At 44.9% G+C, this 5654-nt stretch overlaps 1 pseudogene; it reads right to left on the bottom strand.

The window, feature by feature from the left end:
• Positions 1-3808: 3808 nt before the first annotated feature.
• On the bottom strand, positions 3809-4558 carry LOC121834215 (annotated as a pseudogene).
• Positions 4559-5654: the final 1096 nt, after the last annotated feature.

Here is a 5654-nt window from a genome sequence, read left to right on the forward strand (position 1 = left end):
TTTCTGCGTACTGAACTGGACAAACACGGGCAAACTTTGTCGTTATCACTTGACGGTTTAAACTTCTGCCTAGGCCTAGCCCAAGTGCCTGCACTAGCGCATATTGCCACGCGCGTCTCCGAGCAAGCGCGCCCGGGGCTGAATGGTTATCGTGCTGGGTTCCCACACAAAGTGCCGAGGTTCGATTCCTGGCTGCGCAAGCGCCTTTTTTTTTTAATGCCCTGCACCTCCACTAAAATGTTGCGAATAACACATGACGAGGTGACGAATAAACAAAAAATTTAATTTGGCGAACTTTTGCCAAAAACAAAAATACACAGTTAGCGTCGCAGCCATCAAAGGTCGGCGGAGTAGCACGATCGAGCGCGAGAGCGAGACTCCCTTCGTATCGCCGCGCAAAGCCCCTCATGTACACGCGTGGGCCTCTGGAACAATCGGGGCAAAAGGTTCGGCGCGTAGAACATTCGGACTTTGAACAAGCAACAGAGTCCTTCAATTTACCGAACGCGACATTTACAGAAACAGGGAAACGTGCATGTGCGACCGGGTATCGTACCTTGGCCATATGTATAGAAGCTAAGCACGATAACCAATCAGCCATGGACGCCTGCTCGGAGACATGCGTGGCAATATGAGCAGCCTCTGCCATTAACCCGTGTGATGCATCTGCCGAGTGGTGGCCAAAACCACGACGCCCTTGAAAGGGCGTAAAAGCCGCGGCTCTTATACTGACATGACATCACCTGCAAACCATGTATGCGTGCTACTGAAACTGAGTCATGTCAGCTGTGCACCAGTCATCAGGTACAGCTGCAGCGGAAAAAGATTTATTTATTTAATTATTTATTTATTTACCCTCAAGGCCCCAAAGGGCATTACAGAGGGGAGTGGGGGAAAATAGGTGACAAAGGTACAGTTGTTGATAGATGAAATATAATACAGTAATTAATACACGCTTGCTCATACACTTCAAAAATATTTACACAATGTTATAAGAGTTATACCAACTATAAAATGGTTAATCAAAAACTAACAAACAAGGCATTTTTAAAATCAATAATACTGGTTATGGAGGCTATGTCAGCGGAAAGGCGATTCCAATCAGGGCTAGTGCGAGGAACAAAGGAGTTATAATAAATTGGGGATACCGAGTTTGTACTGGTGATATACGCGGAATGAAACACAAGTAGGTGGCGTTAGAAGTTGACGGCGCATGAAAGGGTTATTATGGTAAATCTCATCAAATAAAGTCAGGCGAAAAATGCGTCTACGGTTCATTAGTGTGGGTAAACCAAGGCTATTTTTCATTGAAGAAACACTGGATGTACGATGGTAATTAGAGAGTATGAAACGTGCTGCACGATTTTGAACTGATTCCAATGTTGCACTGATAGTGTTATGACCGGGGTGCCTGATAGAACATGCATATTCAAGTTTAGTACGTACTAAAGAAGTATATAGAAGGAGTTTTAGTGACACTGGTGACTGTGAAAAATTTCATTTGAGATATCCAAGCATGCGATTGGCGTTGTTAGTTACGTAGTTAGTGTGAGTTTCCCAGGAAAGATCAGAAGTTATGTAAACACCTAAGTATTGTAAGAGGACACAGACTGCAGCGGAGTGTCGTCAATGAAGTAATTCGAGCATGTGTTAGTATGACGGGAAACGCCCATGGATTTACATTTATTAAGATTGAGTTGCATCAACCCCTTGTATCACCAGTTAGATACAGAGTTAAGATCAGATTGGAGAACAGAGGTGTCGGAGCTATTTGTTATTTCTGTATATAGTACACAATCATCAGCAAATAAACTAATATTAGAGGAGATACATTCAGACAGATCATTAATATAGATGAGGAAAAGTAGCGGTTTTAAAACAGAACCCTGGGGAACTCCAAATGCTAAGGAAGAAAGTGAAGAGTTAGTACCATTGGGGCATGCACAAAATGAGAACTGTTGGTTAAAAACGATTCTACCCAGTAGCACGTTCGGATCAATGTTGAGGTTGCTAAGTTTTAATAGGAGTAGCCGGTGAGCAACTTTATCGAAGGCTTTAGAGAAATCAAGGAAAACGCAGTCTATCAGGGAGCGACGGTCAAGGACAAAATGAAGCTTATTAGTGAAGAGCAGAAGCTGAGTTTTGCAGGAAAATGATTTGCGGAAGCCGCGTTAAGTTCGGTGAAAAAAATAATTTGATTCTGGGATACATGCGACGATAGAATATATTATATGTTCGAATACCTTACAAGGAATGGATGTTAAAGAAATTGGCCGGAAATTGTTCGGTGTGGAGTTTTCGCCAATTTTATGAATTGGAGTCACCTTTCCAACTTTCCAGTCTTCGGGAAGGCAGCCTTCCTTCAATGATTGCTTAAAAATCATTGATAGTATAGCTGATGAATGCGACTTCGTGTTCTGTAAGAATTTAGAGTTAATATTGTCAATACCGGATAAAGATTGCAGCTCTACCATCACAGGGTATTAATATTGGATTCATTGGCAAAACGTCCGGGCCATTAAAGTTGGGGTACACAGAAACATCGGTGGAAGAAAAAGATTGTATACATATATCGTTTAGCAATGATGCACACTGATCTTGACCTATTCGTTCCCCATTTGCCTTTGTAAGCTTCAGATCACCGTGGTTATCATTAGGTTTGATGAAGTTCCAAACGTGGCGAACATTTGTAGGTAAAATTGTGGGCAACGTGTTAGTAAAAAAATTGCGTTTTATTTCTAACACTGCACGCTTATATTCCTGCTCGGCGCAATCAGAGGCGTTAAAATGACTACCTTCTTTTGAAAGTTTGGCTACACGTAAAAGGCGTTTCTTTTTATTGCAAAGTCATTTAAGTCTGGTGTCGTCCCAAGGGGAATTACTTTTGGATGATAATGTGCGAACAGGAATATATGCGCTTATTAGATAGTTAACTTTTGTTTCAAAACAGACACCAATCTTCATTTACAAAGCGTTAAAAAAATTTACACAAAGTAATTTAGAAATTCACACAGTTCACTATTTATAGCCGTAAAATTAGATTTTCCGTAATCATAAATATGTTTAAGTATTTTCGGGGAATGACTTGTGGTAATATTTATGGTAAAATGCAGCAATAAATGGTCACTAAAAGCAGGTATATAGGCAATAGGGGAAACAAGATCGGCGAAGGTTGACATTACAAGATCTAACACTGAGGCACAGGAGGGCGTAATTCTTGTGGGGCGAGACACTAGCTGGGAGAAGTTGTAGTCCGAACATAATTTAAAGAATTTCACACTGTCAGACGAAAAAGCGCTTGCGTAAGCTGTTTTCGCCGACCACACAATGTTTGGATAGTTAAAATCACCCAGAAGGGTGAAGTCTGGTGTGGGAGATCGCAAAGTCACTGTACTGATTACGTCATGAAGTTTGTTCAGAAAGCTATCGTCACCTGAGGGAGGACGGTAACAGGCACCCAAGATATATTTTTGTGATTCACGGAAAGGCAAACAAAGAGTGTTTCGAGGTCACTCGCAACATTCAAATAAAGGGAATCTATATGTTCGGCGACTGCAATCAGCACGCCTCCGCCTTGATGAGCTTCCCTATCAGTGCGATAAATTTTGCAGCGTTTGTTAGTAGTTAAGATTTCGTTGTCACGAATTTCGCTGGAGAGCCACGTTTCTCTCAAAACTACAACGTCAGCCCCAGTGGAATCAATGGCAGAGCATAGATCGTCGCGATTTCGCATGACACCTCAGATATTAGTAAACAGAACATTAATTATTTCGGGCGCGAAAGAAGAACCACTACCCCTCGCACGGTGTTAGGGCAAGGCAGATCGGGCAGATGCTGCGCGGGCACTTAAATTTGGTGTCACGTTATTTTGGAAGGATGAGGAAGGTTGATTATTATCGCCTCCAGGGCTTCTTGTATTTCTATTGGTCTTGCCCGGCCTTCTGTCACATCCACCTTTATACACCCTGTCGTTCGCATTTACATGCGTGAAACATTTATTGTTCACGTAAAGCTTATTGTAGCGCAGTTGGAAGACGCTCTTTTGTAATTTGCCAAACTAAAAAAGTTTCTGTCTTGCTAGGCGCAAAGCCGGAGAAAAATCTTCATTGGCCGCTATGCCGCAGGCTTTAAGATTAGGTCGTGATTGTAGGATCGTTTGTTTTGTTTTGAAAAAAGATAACTTGACAATCACCGGTCTGCATCCTCCGACTGCGTACGAACCAAGCCTGTGAGCACGTTCAACACATTCATCAGAAACTTGCACACTAAGTGAAGTAGATAACGTATCTAATATTTTTACTTTAGATTGTTCCCAAGATTCAGAGGCGGAATCTTCAATACCGTGAAAGATAATATAGTTCCTTCTTGACCGGTCCTCAATGTCATCCAGGCGCTCGTGCAGTCTTTGGATGTCCTTAATAACGGACTCCATTAATCCCTCGGCGGCCAACAGCTCTTTCCGGGCTGCATCGAGAGTTGCAACTTTGTACTCAACGCCATCGAGCCGATTTTGGATGTCTGTAACGTGAAGCAGATAAACAATGGGCACTGGGACCATATTCGAGCAACCTCAAGGCCTCGTCACACTGAGGAAACACGGCAACGACAGCAACACGACATGTTCAACTGGCAATTGGTCACTTTGGCCATAGCCTCCTCTATACGGAGAAAGCCTGGCACGCCGCGAAAAAAAGTGGCTGCCGAAAGTGGGAGAGGAGGGGCGGGGAATCGGAAGCGGAGGGAAGCTTGTTTGCTAGCGCCACACAAGAGCGACCGGGCAAACGCAGAAACAGTCTTTCTTTTTCTTTTTTTATCCTCTTTTTTTTTTGGAATCGCGAAGAAAAGAAACTCAACGTCAACCCTTTCCCCTCGCCGTCCCTGCGTCCGCATGTCCGCATCTCCGCAGCAACGGTCTCGGTCGTCGCTTTCGTTTGCGCTGGAGGTTCTGCGACGAACTGCCCGGAAAGGACGGTATCTGGTGCTTGGAGTGTGCGGCGATTCATGGGCCATATACTTTGTTTCACCTTAGGTTTGAACGAAGTCAAACATATACTTCGTTTGATCTTACGTGCGAGCTACGGCACTGCCACCGATCACATATTTCACCGACGTACTACGTACACTGCCCGTTTCTTGCCTGAAAGCTTCCGTCTTCGCGGCGAGCGCACGCACCTTCGTTTCCCGTCGCAGTTGGCCGCAGTGCTCGCTGGAACACGCCGAAATTTCATCTTGTAGCGCTGTTACTTGTATCCTCGGCACCTGGGCGTCGAAACTACTTAGTCAAAACTGTTTGGTTCTTCCGCGGCACGACACGATGGTCCGACGACGGCGCACTCCGCTGACACACCGACAACTCCGCCGACGCCACCGGCATGGAGCATTGTTGCCAGCTTCCTTTCGAATCGTTGCAGGCGTTGCTCCCGGAGTACGAAAAGGACGGTGACGAAAACACGAAAAGAAACGTGGTTCGGGGAGCGGCCGCTCATGACCCAAGCGCTCGCAGACTATCTCTGCCCTCTCTGCTCTGCGCTACCATATTGGTCACCGCTTCGCGTGCTCCTCCTCTCCTTTTTTCTGCGGCCGCGCGCCCTATGGCTCAACACCTCCTAGAAGACAAGGCCATAGCGCTCTGAGAGGTTACGTCACAATGGCGG

The sequence above is a fragment of the Ixodes scapularis genome, unplaced genomic scaffold (genome assembly GCF_016920785.2).
Source record: "Ixodes scapularis isolate PalLabHiFi unplaced genomic scaffold, ASM1692078v2 ptg000683l_1___fragment_1__unscaffolded, whole genome shotgun sequence".
Classification (NCBI taxonomy): domain Eukaryota; kingdom Metazoa; phylum Arthropoda; class Arachnida; order Ixodida; family Ixodidae; genus Ixodes; species Ixodes scapularis.